Genomic DNA, 15,309 nt, shown 5'->3' on the forward strand with positions numbered 1-15,309 from the left:
GAAAACATTATTTAGCAAAAGCCTGTATATGCTTATAATCTTCCAGAGGGAGTACTGTAGACATAGATGCATGTTGAGTAATGGAGGCGGTAGCGCTAGGAGAAGTTCAGGCTCTGTTTGTCGGGATGCACTTATACGTTTGGCGTGGGGGAACTCAGATCCCAGTGGAGTGTAGTTTCTGTGGGTGTTCTGAGTATGGAAGATCAAGCCAGCACATCGTTCATTCACTTTGCGGCTGAACTCCCTTTTAGGCGGGAGTCACAAAGGCCAAGGTAAGAAGGCTGAGCTCCAGGAGAGCATTTTAAGGAGTCACATACCTACATGGGGCTTGCTTTCTCCAACTGCTCTAGGTTGATCCAGGAGGGAGGAGTTGCAAGTTAGAAAGAGGCCACGCCATGCTTTGAATTGTGTCCGAAGTATCGGAAGTCACGAGAAAGAGAGAGAGAGAGAAGGGAAAAACACACAGGTGCTCCATTCAGTGAGCAGTCCCTTTAAAGAAGAGCACCTTGGGTTTTGTTCTGAGTGTGGTCCCTGCAATTTTCAGAGATTTGATGTGGCCTTTGTATCTATATCATTGTATTCATCGGGGTGGGGTGGGGGACCATTGATGAATGAGTAATAAGATTAAAATGTAAGATTTAACTGTTTATACCTCTTTTTTTTGTTTCACTGATAAAGTTAATTTTGTTACCAACAGCTTGGGGATTCTCACCCCTAACTGAGGTTCTGTTAAATGGTCAATGTGGGCGTGGTAGGCATCCAGCATGCAGGCCAAGGTGAAGAAAAGACGGCTCTACATGGAAGTGGGTTTCCGTGCCGTGGGTAGGGGATTCTTGGCGCATATAGCTGCAAAGAAGCAGTGCACTGATTCACCCAGCACCATTCTGAGCCTTCATGACTGTTTAGTTTGTTTTCAATGTCATGCGACACCCTGGGAATCACCATGAGATCTGTAGCCCAATGTTAAGGATGTTGGCATTTAACTGTCTCGTATTTATCTGACCAGCCTCAGTTCTGCTTCTATAATGAATTGTAACCACAGGACATCATGATGTGTATCCTTATGTAAACATTCTTTGCTGCTAATGAATTTTCAAAGCCTCTAAAAATGTGGTTGATGTTAAAAACACTAAAGAGGTTATTTGTTTATGCAAAATACATGATAAAGATACATGCACACGAGGGATGGCCGAGGAAGCCATGCCATCAGGGTGCTGCTCAATTTTGTCCTCTGCTCCCTTCCCCATCTCCTCCCTCCTTGTCTTCAGAGCTGCTGCTTCTCACACGTAATGTCGGTGCCCTGTAGAGTGTTCTGTTTAGAGTGGTTTGAACATTTTTTTCTGCCCATGTCTTTCATTGCTGAAGTAACTCGCCTCTCTCATATCGACTCTTACCCAGGAGCCGCACGGCAGACTCTTTGATGTAGGTCTTTACTGCATGGCAGCGGAGGCCAAGCTGTGGTTTTCACTGCATGTTGCAACCTTAGCCCACTGGTTGTCACCTCTAGGTTGACTAGATCCTTCCCTGCACTGCTCCTGCATGCTGGTGAGCTTCCCGTGCAGGCTCGGAATGCAGTGTGTACTGGACGCATGCATGGAATCAAAATGGCTAGCATTCTGATACAGTAACGCACTGGGGCTTGGGGTGTCTCTGGACGTCCTTGTGGGGTCCTGATTCATGGTGCTACTCCAAAGACTATTATGTCCCTTGAAAATTTAAGGCTAGAATGTTGGGAAAAGTAAAGAAATCTATTTTTAGACATATTCTGAGCCAAGACAAGGTATTTAGAACATATGGCCAGTTGTCCACGTACCTAATGATCAGTCCCATACATTCCCCACTCTACACGGAAGTGCTCAGTGTGACCATTACTAACATTCCGGTTAGAATCATATTACTCAGTTTAGTTTTGCACAAACGCAAGAAACATCTAAATGTATATACTGAAAATAACAAACTGAAATAGCTCAGGTTAAATACTCTGGGAGATGCAACCATTGACCTTTCTTGTAGCTTGTTGTGTGTAGGAACAGCATTAATTAACTTTAAACGATTTAAAATGGCAGCACTAGAAAGTACTAGAGTGCATTGTGAAAGCATGCTGGTGGCAGCCAACATTCCTGACCAGTAGGTGTAATTAATTTGTCTCCTTGTTGAAAAAATGTGATTGTGTCTTAGGTCTGGCTGTCTCTGAAAGTGTTTTCTATCTTCCTTTTTAAAACGAATGCTGTCCTCTTTCCCTTCTTCCTTTTATTCATAGAAGGACTTTTTATATATGATGTGGAGAGCTTTATTTCATATATTATAGATATTTTACATTTTATGCATACCTTGACAAGATGAGAAAGAGGAAAGGTAGACATTGTTAAGTTCTCATTACTGTAGAGTAGGAATAAGTGCGCTTCAGAATTCGTCTTGGTAATTGTTTCGTAAGTCTACACCCTTTAGTAACTAAATTGTCAAAACAAGCCCAACATTTTTGGCTTTTCATCCTGCCTCAACTTCGCATAAATTATGATCCTCCCCTGTCAGGGGGGTTTAACTGACTGCAGTTCTCTTCCAACTTCTTTGTTTCTCCCTATTCTGTTAAATATACCCTATTTGCCCTCTAATAAGTACTGGTGACACAGTGGGTTGAATAGCTAGTAGCCTCAAGGTCAGCCGTTCGAACTTACCAGCCACCCTGCTCACCCACTTCCCCTGCAAAAAATGAAGCGATCTGCTCCCATAAGGCCTGACTGACTCAGACACCCTATGGAGCCGTTTGCCCCATCCTATGAGTCAGAATCGACTTGATAGCACTGAGTTGTATTTCATTCATGCTATGGAAATAAATTTCACTTAGAATTTAATAACACGTTCAAAAGAATTTGTTACTAGTGAAAGGAGTCTTCTGAATGGGAGCCTTCCATTGCGGATATAGGCTTAGCCTGAATTACAGCGCAGACCACACAGGGTGGGTGATCTTGACCGGCACACTGAAATGCTTTCATCCGGGTGTTTGGTAAACGTAATACCTGACTCTCCTTTGTGTGGCTCTTCAGCAGAGAGGCCTTTTCCTCTTTCTCAGAAAGACACAGAGCTTTCCAACAATGTGGAAGGATTTCTGACACTCGGCAGAGTGGCAGATAAGTGGATTCATTCAAGGGAAAGAGACAAAGGAGAAAATCCTAAGAAATCTGTTTCCCAGTGCCATCAAGGTTCCTAAAAGGAATGGTTTTCAGTAAAGGGGAAAATAACCAGGGAAAATCACACATAGAGCAATATCTCTTTAACAACAGAATTCACAGAGGGAGTTGCAGGGGGAGCCAGGAGATGAGACGGCACCCGAGTGAATCACACATAGAGCAATATCTCTTTAACAACAGAATTCACAGAAGGAGTTGCAGGGGGAGCCAGGAGATGAGACGGCACCCGAGTGAGGGTGTGCTATGACACGCCTTTCTAAATTTGGACTCAAGGGCCAAATGGACCCCATTGATCTAGGGGACAGAACTATCAAGTCTGAGGCATGAGCAGGATAAAGTTCATTTTGATAAATGGATTACTTCAATGGAAAAGAAAAAAAACATGAAGGAAAAGAAATAGTCCAGGAGATACGTGATTTTTGTAAGTAGTTCAAAGGAAAATCTAAAGAGAGTGTCCGTAAAGATATGGGGGTCCCTGGGCGGAGCAACCACTTTGTGTTCAACTGCTAACTCAGTGGTTGGTGCGTTGAAAACCAGGTGATCTGCATCGGCAAAGATTCCAGCCAAGAAACCCCTATGCGACGGTTCTCCTCTGCCACGTGTGCTGCTAGGAAACCTCTCGAAGGTTTCTAGGCTGTACGTTTTACCAGAGCAGATGAACGAACCTTTTCTCCCAGGAGCTGCTGGTGGGATCAAACTATAAACTAGTCATGGGTTTTCACAAGTCATTACCACGTATCACCTTCATGAAGGCAATCTGTTTCTAAAAGTAAGGTTACATGTGCTTTTGAGCTGTGCTGTTGCTCTCTCCAGTCTAGGTTGCTTTGGGGACACTCTTAATGAATGGCTCCATGGCGTCCAATTCACATCTCAGACTTTCTTGTGAGACTGGGCTCTGAGCAAAACTCCTAAATAAGAATATTTATAAGACTTCCATGTCTCAGTTTTCAGCCAGAGACAGAGCTAAGACACACAGTTCCTTTCTCCCCCTGAGCAATGAAGGTTTAATTGTTTTCCATGCCAGTTGTCAGAAGGACAGATCATTCCCTGTGTCATCTTAGAATAAATAAATATGAGCAACAACAAGGAACAACCTCAGGATGTCGGAAATAAAGCAATCATTATTATTCTTTCGCATCACTTGTATAAATTCCTGCATAACTTTAACAAACACTGGTGCCCTGGTGATGTATATATATGTCAATGACAATACTATATGTTTTTCAAAGGGAAACAGATACACAGAACAGTGGTTTGTGTTCTCACACAAGGGTTTGTGAGATGTCCTCAGTCCATCTAAAGACAAGCCTAGGTAAGTTCTCAGTGTTGGTCCTCTAGTCAGTGTAGCCCTTGAAATGGGCTGAGGAATGACTGGAAGATGTGAGAGGAGATCTTGCAGTACGCCTTTTAAACGCAGGAGATTGGAATTCATGCAAGAGAAAAGCCAAAGGACCGGGCTCCTCATGCCCTGACCTCATTAGTCATTCAATCTGCAGCCCAGAACCGCCTTAGCCTGGCACGGAGTTGGTCGCTTTGATCCCATTTTTCCAAGTTTTCACAGTAGACTCATAGCAAGAAGTCACTGTCCAGGTCTCGCTGGCCCAGGCTGCTAGAATTACATCTAACACAAAAGGAAGACAAAGGATAGATGCATGATGCATGATCTAAGTGGGAAAGTGATGAGGTGAACAAGAACAAGGAATACTGGAGAAAGCGCAAGACAAACATCTGGAGAAGAGAATCAAACAGAAAAAATATTAAGATCTATGCCCAATAAAATCCTGTTAGGCTGTGGGAGTCTCAATTCACCTGCTCACGCCAGCCCTCGTTGGGCAGCATTTCCTATAGAAAGCCTCCTTCTTAATACTGGCCTCTGTCTTTCTAGGAATAGTGAAGCTTCTTCTTGGTTGAAGAAGCTTCGATGCTGAAGCGCTCTGTCTTCTTACTCACGATTGCTCTTTCCTTCAAAAATGGGGACACCAGGTAGCTTCTCCTCAATGCCTAGGCTGGTTATTACAGGCTAGAGGGGACTGTTTGGGTCCACAGTTTGAAACCACCAGCCACTCTAGGGGGGAAAGATGGGACGTTCTACTCCCACGAGAGCCACAGTCCCGGAAATCACAGGGGCAGGTCTACCCTGCACTGTAGTCGTTATGAGTTGGCATCAACTCGGCTTAAAAACAAAAATTAAAAAAACGTACATGGGAGCTTCAAAAACTTATGGAAAAATGAAATGAAAAGATAATGAAAAGTTCCCATAAACTTTTTTGACTCCCATTTTACGTGTGATAATACTTAATATCCAGAGGGGAAAGGGCATCAGGGGCAGATGTAGGGGTGGATAATTTTATCCTCTTCTTAAATACCCAGATCTAACTTCCATAGAATTAGAAAGACTATGTTTGGCTCCAGTAGCCAGAGGTGCTGTTCTTGTTGTGAGCTTTTTCCTGTTCCAGATCAGGCCTGCCCTCTTTTGTCATTTCTTCTCCCCATGTCTATTCAGAGGATGGGTCAGTTATGTCCTAAAATGTTTCTTTGGAGCCTTCTCTGATGGAGAAGGAAGCATTTCCTTCTATCCTATTTTGGATGCATTAAAAAACACTAAACAGAAACAAGGGAAAACTTGAAAGGGGTGGTCACGGGAAGATTGTTATTTCTCCTTCACCTAGGAGTCCTAGGTGAATGGTCCCCAGGTCAGGTTGGAATTGGAGAGAGAGCACACATTTATGCTCGGGAGGTCATGGATCTGTGTGTCGAGGTCCCTATATACTTTATGCCTCTGCATGGCTCCCGGGCCCTGCTCTTGAAGACCCCTCAGGCTGTTTTGTGGTATATTTTTGCGTGTGAGTGTATATGCATGCAGAGGTATTTAAATCCTCCGCTTCATCACTTCTGTCGCAGAACAGGTCCTCGATGGCTCTGCAGACAATTTAGTGATAGTTAAAGCAAGCAGTATTTGTTTGGCAAGACTTTTAGATCGTAGCTTAACTGATTTATTACATAAAGTTGCTGGCAACTATGAGCACTAATTATACTCTAGTAACAGCTGTGATTGAAATAATTGTAGTCTGTAGATAAGCTTGAGAAAACAAGCATTAGTGGGTAGATGGTACTGGATAGCATTCCAAGAGTCCAACAGAGAAGAAAGGCAGAGTCATAGGGAAATAGAGATGAAGGAGATACGCAGAAGACTGCCTCACCCCTACGCTTCCTTCCAGAGCCACTCTCAGCCAAGGAGACATATGCAGTACCCTCCTCTGTCACCAAACTCAACCCACTGCCATTAAGTCAATTCCAATTCCGATCAACCTTATAGGACGAAGTAGAACAGCTCTTTAGAGATTCCTAGATTATAAGTCTTTATGGAACCTGGCTGCTAGCCTTTCTCCCACAGAGTAGCTGGTGGGTTCAAACTGCCAACCTTTTGGGTAACGTTAAGTGAATGGCTCACTTACAACATCAGTGCTTGCCCTACTTTGCTGAAGACCCAGAGGATGAAAATCTAAAGCCTCTTAGGGCCCCTTATTAAACTGGCTCTTTCAGTCAAGAAATCTTAGTTAATTATTTAGTATTTATACTCCTGTGAACCTGCTTTCATGGAGACATAATTTTCCTAGCATTTCTCCTCTGATATTATTTAAAGTTAATGCTTTGGGATATAGAGTCAAATAATATATTCATGAAATATCATAATAAATCACTACACATGCTACTGGGCATTCGATTTAAATGATAACATCTCATAGGAGAGAAATAAGAAAATAAATTGTAGATATAATCGACCTATCAGTTTTTGTCCCCACTTGATTGATTCTTTGTTTGGGGTGATATTTTTCTAAAAATACCTCTAACTCTGATCCTTGCTGTTAGATCTTTAGTTTTAAAATAGCTAACACTGTTTAAAGTCTTTAGTTCATTTTTTATGAGGCACTGCACTGAGTGTGTTACTTCTTTTGTGTGATGTAATAGTCACAACATCATTTAAGGGGTGTGTCCCTGTTGCCAGTTACACAAGAGAAAACCAAGACTTAGGTCAATGTATTCAGGATTATACAGCAAGAAAACGAACTATTTGGGATTTAACTGTTCCATCCGACTACTAACCATTTTTGAGGTCACCTTGTAATGGACACCTTTTGCTTTTGATTTACTTGTTTGGGTGCATTAATAAAAGGATATGAAATGAAGAGAAGAAGAACCTACAGCCATAGAGGGGATTGAAATCTTCTTGGGGGAAATTTAAGACACTCCATAAGAAAGTGATGGGATCCCACACTGACTTTCATGACAACAAATGATCTGTCATGTTGAGAAATCCCATGTGACATATTTTGTTCCATGAGCTTTCTATGCCATTTCTTTATAACCTAGAACAAATGCTTCATTTTTAGTACTAACTTTTCAGGTAGTTTCCTGAATCCATACAATTGCTCTGAAATCTACAACTAACACTTTCAGGATTTTCCATAATGTGCAAAGTTCAGAAATACCAAGTCCATAAGAAATTCACATTGTAGTTAGGATTTACATGCCACCCATCCATATGTACTAATTCATTTCAGTATTATCCTAGTGAATCATATGTGACTACTGGAACATATTTTATCAATTGAGTAGATGCATAATTAACATCCTCCTGTGGTCAGAGGTATTATTAATAAATCCATTGTTAATCTATAACTGAACATTTCCCAACCAAGTCATCTAACCAGCTGGCTGAGGATCATGAAAAATCAATACTGCATTGTGGCTTTAAAAAAAAGTATTTTCATTCACATTAGAACCATTGTAAAGTCCAGGGAAAGTACTCATTTTGATGCTATTATCATTTTAATTGATAAATAAATGAATATAATACCTTATGAAATAACTGCCCCCAATAAACTTTGTTATTAAAGCCTTACTACTGGTTAACAGAAGAGGCTTGCTTCTGACTGATAAAATCTATAAAAATATGCAAATTTTTGAGTACATGTCCCACCCAGTATAAAACTAAAACACCAATATTGGAAAGATAAACTCTTAAGCATATAGCTCTGATCAGGTAACTAAAATGTGGCTTCTAGAAAAACCCCAGAGACAGACTCTTTCGATTTGACATCTTAAAGCCGTCCAGGACCTCGGCAGTCATGACTTTCAGAAGACAGGTTTGGAGGAGAGTGCCCAGTTGAGAGGACCGCGTTCTATACGTGTCTTATATTATCGCTTTCTTAACGATTCATTAGTAAAAGGTCACCAGCACTAAATCTAATATTGAAATTAACTGAAAGATGTTTTCCTGACACCTAAAACCATATGAATAATCATAGTGATTTCTAGTTTGGAATAGATTGCCAAAACACGCCTCCCTTTAAAAATTAATTGGGCTCATGGCATTCTGCTTCGCTAGATGCCTTTATTCCTATTTTGTATGCAGGAAAACTCATTCATCTAATAGACACAGACATCACCAGGAAAGGGTTAAATCACTAGATCTACCTGTTTGGGGATATGCATAGTATTCTAAAGAATCATGTCTATTTGATGTCATGTTTTTTTGTTGTGTTTTTGTTTTTATGTTGATTGGTTGGAATAGGAGGCAAATCTTATTGTTTAGTTCATAATTATGCGTGTTCTAAACATTTTCAGCCACCACCGTGTTCATTCTTGTTCTTCTAGATATAGAAGATGATGAGAGAAATTAGGGCGCCCCAAGGAGCCCCTGGTGGCTTGGTTGGATACGTGGTAGGCTGCTAGCAAAGTGAGGGGTTCAGACCCACCAGCTGCTCATCTGGGGACGATGAGCCTGTCTGCCCCCACGAAGATGTGCAAAGCCTTGGAAACTCGAGGTGGGGTTGCGGTGAAATCACCGTGGACTTACGGCAATTGGTTTGGACTTTTGTTGTTTTTGTTTAAGTGTTATCAGTCATTAAGCACATGGACTACTTCGTCTCAGCACTTTAGACTCAGTGATGCTGCCGCCACCACCGCCTCGGGTCTCTTTACAAAGGAGGGCTAAGTGCAGGGTCTTCTCACTACCATCGGTTGTTCCCAACTCCTAGTACCCCAATAGGACAGGGTCAAATTTCCCCAGTGGGTTTCTGAGAAAGCCCCATTTTTCTCCCACAGAGTAGCTGGTTTCAAATGATTGACCTTGCAGTTAGCAGCTGAATGCATAACCACTAAGCCACCAGATCTCCTTAATAACAGGTTGGACAGGCCCAAATCAGCAGACACATGAAGGTTTTCTCAGGCAGTTTGACCTCTACTATAGTTCAGTCAAGTTTCACTGATTTTGCATAAATCAGTGGGAGGCAGATATTCAACTGTATGATCATGATCCGGTTTGACTTACAGTACCTGTCTATAAAATGGACACAACAAAATTCTATATTCATGTATTAGGATTGAATAAGATAGTAGATGTAAAATCTGAAGGTCTAGACAATTGCCAATGTTGTTACACTGACTTTAATAATAATATACGGTATATGATGCTAGAATCCTTTTTCCCAGTTTAGGAATTCAGAGAAGCGCAGGTGAATGAAGCATAAGTATGAGCCAGGCCTTTAGGCAGCCCTTGAAGGATGGGAAGGTTTGAACACAAAGAGGGGACCGCCATTTGAAGAGTCCCAAACAAAGAGTTAGAACTGAGAATATGTGCATGAGTCACGTTTAAGAAATAATGAAGGTGCCAGGTTTGTGGTAGCCAAGACGTAGGACTGAAGAGCAGTAGAGAATCAAGCTGGAGATGGAGGGGGCGGGGGGCTAGGTCTTGGAAGCTCCTCACAGACAGACTCTGTTTTGATGTAGGAGGCAGTGGGAGCCAGGAGGATAGATGAATGGCATCTTTTAGTTCAACTAATCTAGCAATATTGCAGCGGCGAGACCAGGAGGAGGGCTGGGACCATTACTTACTGTAGGAATCCACTCTGCAGGCCTAAACTCCGGTGGTCCGTAATTCTGGTGAGAATTACGAAGGCTTCCTTTGCTTTCAAAGGGAGGAGCCTCAAGAACAAGGAGAATTTGAAAATTCGAAATCATTTCACAAAGTGCTGTTTTATTCCTCAGCCAGTTCGCTCCTTCTCATCCACATAGTTATTAAATTCACCTGGACTTTTGTTGCTTTTTAAGCTACTTAGCTTTTAAGCTGTAAGCATTTTAATCACTTATAAATTATGGTCACTGGACCCCGTCCCCCTCTGTACCTCCTTATTTTTCCTTTTAAACTAAAAATGTGCAAAAATGTGCTTAGTGGATACTTCTGATTGTTGATTGGAACATCACTAGTGCAGCCTGAGCAGCGCTGTTAGAAATACTTCCCTGTACATTCCTAATGTCTTTTCCGGTTCACCTCTGAAAATGAAAATCTCTCTTCAACTCCTTGAGCATAACCCTTGGCTGGGTGGTAAGCAGCTGGTGGCTTGTGAGGAAATGTGCTCAAATAGTGGATGCTCTCAGTTCAGACCGAATGGGGATCTGCTTGAGCAGCCACACCAGCAAACAGTGCAGGAGTTGAAGGACGTTTTTCTGAAGCTGTGAGTTTCAGGGTATGGTTCCTGCAGTCGTAACATGGGAACGTGTTAGAAATGTGTGTTCTCAGGTTCCCTACCCTGGACGTATTAGTCAGAAGTGTTGGGGGTAGGGCGTAACAACCTGCATTTTCCCTAGCCCTCCAGGGGCATGCCCACCAGTATCGTGGGAAAGCATCTTCTGAGTGTTGGCTAGCCAGCGTCAAGGAGGTAGGAACACAGATTCCAGGAAGCACCACAAAACGGAGCCTGAGGAGAGGGGATTTCCTCTTGAAGGTGCCCTACCTGGTCAGAGAACTGCAGAAGCGGCATTCCTTCTTTGCCCTGAGTAGTCCTTGCTTGCATTCTGCAAGAAAAATGGGTTGCCCACTTTGGGTGAATCTTGTTTTCTTGTATGTAAATAGATAAATACTGAGGCTATGCTTATTTGTAGTTAAGAAATAGGATTTTTACTTCATCCTGTATCCTAAAATGAGCATAAGAACCTCTTTCTTGACATGATTGAACTATTGAATTGTATGACATATGTAGTATGTGCCAATAAAACTGTTTAAAACGAGAAAAAATCATAAAGAACCTCTTTATTGAAATTCTTTCAAAGATGCCCCAGATAGAGTCCCCACCAACACATTTTTCTTTCTGAGGTTGCAGAATAATACTTTTTTCTAAGACCATGAGAGCCTTAGCATGAATGTAGGTGGTCAGCTAACAAGTATCTTGACTCCGTGCATTACTCAGTCATTAGTTAACCCAGATCAACTTAGTGAAAGTCAGTTTTCTAGTATTGATGTCAGAATTAGTGCCTTTGTTCACAGTTCTTAAAATCCTACTTTTTAAAAAGTATCTTTTACTCTATTGACATATGCGGTCAGTCATGAATGGCTGAGTGGTAGATTCTCACCTTCCATTGGGAAGACCCAGGTTTGATTGCTGCCTAATGCCCCTGTAAGGACAATCAGCACCCCTCTGTTAGTGGAAGCTTACACACTGCTGTGGTGCTCAGCAGGTGTCAGTAGACCTTCCAGACTCAATGGGCTGGGAAGCAAGGCCTGTCAATCTACTTCCAAGAACTAGCCAAGAGAAATCCTATGGATCACAATCGTTCTGTCTTATGGTGCCTGGGTTGCCGTCAGTCACTACATGTGCTCACGTAAAGGCCATTTCTCTCAGTGAGTGCCTCGCCAGAAAGGTAATTTCCGTTTAGCTGTATCATTTCGGGTCACTTTCTTTTGTTGAAGGAGCCCTGGGGGCGCAGTGGTTAGTAGATGGGCTGTGACCTGAAGCTTGAAACCACCAGGTGCTCCTCAGGAGAAAGATGGGGCTTTCTATTCCCATGCACAGTTACAGGCTCCTGAACCCCCAGGCACAGTTCTGCCCTATCACAGAGGGTCCCTATGAGTCAGCATTGACTTGACAGCAGTGGGTTTCTTTGTTCTTCCTTGGTCGACGGAATGCTCCTTTTAACCAATAAGGACTAGGGCATTGTATTTTATTCTCCATTGAACAGCGAGCATTAACCCTTAAGATAAAGTCCTTCTCCAGGGAAAGTAAATTCTATTTGATGTGGCCAATCTCTTGGTTGCTGAGAGTTACCGTCTATTTTTATTGAGATCAGTGGACGTCTATCTCCCTGGGCGACTGGAAGGAGAGGACTCTGGAATCGGTGCTCTGCCTCTCTGATTGTGCGTCCACAGCTGTAGGCGTTCGTAAGACTTAGCTCAGAGGCTTCCCGCTTGATCATTCTGTTCCCATTTGCGAACAGCAAGGAGGGCCTTTCTCTGGGGCTCTGGTAAGCAGAACAGGCTGAAAAGGGACCAAACGAGGTCGTTTTCCTGAGCACCCTGGTCTTTGTTCAGTAACAGAATGTTTGTCATTCCTTCTTCTCTGGGAGCATCTCTGGTCCGGAGAGGAGCCCTGCGGGTATAGTAGAGATACACTGGGCTGTGAACTGTGCCAGCCTAGTTCCAAAATGCCACTCACAGCCTGGCAGAAAGATGACGCTTTTGATTTCCATAAAGACTTGTAGCCATGGACACTCACGAGGCCCGTCCTCCTCTGTCCAGGGCTGACCCAAAGGCAGTGAGTTGGTCTGTGTCCCCCCCCCCTGCCCCCCGTGAGTGACCACAGCCAGAGAAGTCACTAGTAACACAATTTACTTCCTTTATCATTTCAGCGACTACTGAATACGGGGACTTAGGGAGTGATATGAAATGATGACTGAGTCCGTTCTAAAACTTTGAACGAAGAACTAGAGAAAAGAGCTGTTAGTTTTGACACCCTACTCTGCAAAGCCAGAGTGTGATGTTTCAAACACAGTGGCCTCTTGTTTACAGCCTCTCTCATTGCTGTTGGGGGCTGGAGTGATATAGGAGGGAGGACCAGAAGGACTGAGAGGTAAGAAATAGCACAAAGAAATCACTATAGCATGTTCCGTATGCTATAGTCTCTATACTGAGCACCTGCTTCCATATATATTGAACCCAAACACCCTAAGGGGCATTGACCTTGAGCTAACACCTCTCTCTCCACCTATTCCCTCCATTCGCCTGCTACATGCATCTGAAGGTTACCAACAAACTAGCTGCAGAGACCAAGAAGAAAATAATAAAAATAACAATAGGGGAAGTGAATTAGGCTGCTGGAGCTAGGGAATTCATGAGGCCCTATAATATGTCACCAATAATACTGTATTTTTATGCAAATAACATGCGTATTAAGGATTTTAAAAAAATCAAACTCTACAATCCCTTACACATGGGATGCCTTCGAGGGCTATGTGCATTAGGTGTGTGTTTAAACGGGGTGTTAGACACGACAAAGACAGTGCTCTCCGATAACTGTTGTGAGGGCAACAGCAGAGTTATTGTTTGGCCTTGGTGAAATTGGGTTTTCTGTGATAGACTTGGGACTAAGGCTTCTCTGTTTCCTCTGACTGTGTACATATCAGTCATCATGAATATCCGTTTATATGTAATGCTAAGCCATTGCTGACCTAAGTGAACAAAAGAGTCTGTTGCTGACCTACAAATCCCCCCACTGTCACTACTTGCTCTCTCTCTGTTACTCTGTTGAGTCCGATTGGCTTACCAGTGCTGGCTGGAGGTTATGTTGCGTTCTCTGCCTCCGCCCGCTCTTTCTGTCTCATCTGTTCTCCAGTAGCACCTTGGACTCGTGGCTTAATCTAAAGGACAAACTGCTTCCTGTCCGCACTCCGTGGATTCTGTGAAGCAGTCCTTGGGTTACCAGGAGGTCTGGTCCTAGTTGTGTGCTTTAGGTGGCTTCTGTGGGTGAGTCTGAATGTGGTTTTCACTTGGCCTGACGGTAGTACAAGACGGCCCCCTGGTGGCGTAGTGGGGTATGCATGAGTTGGCACAAAGATGACGTCTTCGTCCTTAAAATGTGCAGCCTTGGAAACTCTAGGGGGACATTTTACCCTGTTCTGCAGGGTTGCTGTGAATGAGAACTGGCTCGTGGAAGCCGGCTGGTTGGTTGGCTTGTTTAATGCGAGGCTCGAGAGACTTCCCATGATTGGAAAGCTGCGTGTGCACCCAGTGAGGGTGAGAGCCGTGCCTGACGACGTTGCTGTGAGCAGGCATGGCTTTCGTCATTTCTAAGTGAGGGCAAATTTACATCCCAGTAGAGACCAACTAGCAGATTGCCTATAAATAAGTCAGGGGATTTGTATACCAAGGAGTGCCTGGAGCAGATTTCCGGTTTCTTTTCACCAGTAAGAGTGTCTAGGGCTTCTGACACCTTGTGGATCTTATTCTTGAAATCAAACCAAACGCCCCAATGGTCTGAGCATTGCAGAACCATCACTTAGTCACTGTAGGCTTGGATTTTTCTTTTTTCATCTTATTTCCTGTATGGAAGTGTAGTGATAGGAAGCCATGATGTTTAGCTTCTTTTGCTCCTGCGTCCTCTCAGTGTTCAGGCCCAGCTAACCAAATTCCATGCTCTTTCCCCGTATTTCCCTGCCTTGGCGAACACCTGCCAGTGGTGGTTTCCTTGGTGAAACAAAACAAAACTGGTTTTCAGTGATTGTTTTTGTTCAGTCCACTGAGTAGTTTACTCTTACTGCCTGTCAGAAGGTTTTCCTGAACATTTGTGATTTGGAAGATGACAAAAGGCATGTTTGACTTGTGTTAGAGATGAGGAATGAATCAATTCCATGCATGTTACATCATTGGAGGGTCGCACAAACTGACTTAGCATTCCTCAAAACGGGTTCTACCTGCCCGAACTGAGCACACACTGCCTGCTGAACAACCCAGCACCGTCCTTGCAGAAGTGCAGCTATACTAACTGGTATTGAGTTCCGAGGTTTCCAAAGTGGTGATACTGGGACATCTTCTATCCTGCCCTTCCCAACCTAGCTCCCTCCTGGCTCTGGAGGTCTGTATTGTTTCATGTTTGGGGAAAGTTTTCGCTTCTCCCCATCCCCTTCCTCTTTTCCTCATGCATTTTTCACGTTCCTGGCTTGGGTGTTGCTATTTGCTTAATGATAACAGTGTATTCTGGATATTTACTCAGCTTTAAGATGCGTCTGGGGCTTTCCTGCTTTCTCCTGAGCCCAAACATTGACTGTTCACACATCGATTCCCCCAATC

The 15,309-nt window shown here is 43.3% G+C and overlaps 1 protein-coding gene across 4 annotated transcripts in view; it reads left to right on the forward strand.

The window, feature by feature from the left end:
- Positions 1 to 15,309, forward strand: part of KCNMA1 (potassium calcium-activated channel subfamily M alpha 1) — a 992,499-nt gene that overhangs the window by 571,145 nt on the left and 406,045 nt on the right. The window lies entirely within an intron of this gene.

This window comes from Tenrec ecaudatus, chromosome 16 (assembly GCF_050624435.1).
Source record: "Tenrec ecaudatus isolate mTenEca1 chromosome 16, mTenEca1.hap1, whole genome shotgun sequence".
Lineage (NCBI taxonomy): Eukaryota > Metazoa > Chordata > Mammalia > Afrosoricida > Tenrecidae > Tenrec > Tenrec ecaudatus.